We start from the raw sequence: 2,285 nt of genomic DNA on the forward strand, positions 1-2,285 counted from the left end.
CTGACGCTTCCGCCCTCGTCGTCCACACAGAAGCAGCTCTGCAGCGTTTAACATCCTGCTTTGCAGAGGCTGCTGAGCTTTTTAGACTGGAAGTCAGCTTGAACAAAACAGAAGTTTTCTATCAGCCTGCACCTCAGGAAGTCTCCCATCATCCCTATATCACCACTGGTGGAACAGAGCTCAAATCAGTTCAACAATTTAATTACTTGGGAAGCATCAACTCTTCAGATGATAAGATTGTGCAGAAATAGACAACAGGTTAGCAAAGGCGTACAGAGCTTTTGGTAAACTCCATAAAAGAGTGTGGCAAAACAAACATCTGAAGAAAAGTACAAAGATCAGCGTTTACAGAGCCGTTGTACTGTCTACTCTTTTATATGGATCCGAATCAAGGGTCATTTACCGGCACCACTTGTGTCTCTTAGAACGCTTCCATCATCGCTGCCTCCGTACAATCCTAAACATCCACTGGACAGATTGTGTGACCAACACGTCTGTCCTTGAACAGGCAGCAGTCACGAGCATTGAGGCCATGCTGCTGAGAACACAGCTGCGCTGGGCAGGGCACGTCTCCAGGATGCAGGACTACCGCCTCCCTAAGATTGTGCTCTATGGGGAACTTACCACTGGCTGCCACAAGAGAGGAGCCCCGAAGAGGAGATACAAGGACTGCCTGAAACAATCCCTCATCCTTGGCCATATTGATCACCACCATTGGTCTACCCTGGCCTCCAATCGGGAGGCCTGGAGACACACCATCTATAACGCTGCTGCTGCTTTTGAGAACACACGCAGGATCACTCTCGAGGAGAAAAGACAACGCAGAAAGAATCGCGTCTTGTCTGTATCACCTGGGGAGTCTTTCTGCTGTGCCTTCTGCAACCGGACTTGTCTATCTCACATTGGCCTTTTTAGCCATCAGCACACTTGAGCCCCTGGTGGTCTAGGGGTAAAGGCGCCGCGCTATCACCGCGGAGACCCGGGTTCGATTCCCGGTCAGGGCCACTCCCGGGCAGGTGGGGCTCGTTAGCCCTTAAAGGCAACCCACCTACGTCCTAAGGACCTCACTGCCACTGTCCAAGCTTGCTTGGCCCCGGCAGATGAACCTTAGGATTAAAGGGTGGGCTCAGTTCCGCGCACACTGTGTCTCACCTAAAAGATCCAATGCGCAGGCTGGAAGGTGGAAAGACCTTCCCCGGATCTTCACTCGTGAAGACTGGCCATTATTATTATTACACTTGTAGCAAGCGTGGGTAGAGCCCTTCTCAAATCTTCGTTCACAAAGCCCAGCTATGATTACCAGTATAAAAAGCCAAGCTTCAGTCCTGACCAAGCCAAAAACTCTCTTCCCCTAATCATGAACCAGACCCTGCCAGCAGAACAACAAACCTCCCAAAGTTCTGCCCAGTCCCCACCCTGAGCTCTAAAGCCCAAGGCCTGAGCATGAAGCACCCCCACAGCCCTTGGGAGCAGGGCAAGGACCTGCAGGGCCCAGAGCAGCCCCAAGGGGTTGGCAGAGCAATGGGAGGTGACCTGGATCTGCTCAGCTCTGCAGGGACCCCCAGCAGAAGGGCCTGGGCTCTCTCAGGGATGTCCTGGGGCACAGGGGCTCAGCATCCAAGCCAAGAAGGCCAAGTGCACATGGCAGCAGCCAGAGCTGGGGGACAGCAGAGCCATCAGGGAGGGCCCAGAAATGCTGCTGGGAGGGGGGTGGGAAAGCAGGAGGGGTGTGTGCAGCCTGCAAGGCCAGAGGAGCAGCAGGGTCAGGGGAGCACAGCCTGCAGCAGAGATGGCCAAGGGCTCTGGCAGGGCTGGAAGGTCCAAAGGCACCCAGGCCTTTGTGCCCTTGGCTCTGGCAGCTGCCTCTGCCCCTCAGGCCACCACAAGCAACTTTCCTTTGTCTGCCTGCACTCCTGGCCTGCAAGGATCTGCTCCAAGGAGTCCCTGGGGAGGCTTTGTCAGTGCCTGCCCTCAGTGGGGCCCAGCAATGCTTCAAGGGACTGGGAGTTTGGCTTCTGACTTCTTGAGCAACCTCTGCAATCTTCTCTCAGTAGCTGAGGACAGTGGACTTGTCTCTAAACACGCTGTGGGGCTCATTAATATACAGAAAGCCAAATTATTTTCCTTCCTTTAATCATCTCAATCTTTTAAAGTCTTCAACAACTAATTGGAGTTGTTTTGTAGTTTAGTTGAGGAGGAAGATTTTAAAGTGGACCTTAGAAAAAAATTTATTTTTTCTGTGAAAGAGAGTGATTTACACAGAGCCTTGGGATGCAAGAGTGTCG

This window comes from Myiozetetes cayanensis, unplaced genomic scaffold (assembly GCF_022539395.1).
Source record: "Myiozetetes cayanensis isolate MyiCay16 unplaced genomic scaffold, myiCay2020 scf338, whole genome shotgun sequence".
In the NCBI taxonomy this organism is placed as follows: Eukaryota; Metazoa; Chordata; class Aves; order Passeriformes; family Tyrannidae; genus Myiozetetes; species Myiozetetes cayanensis.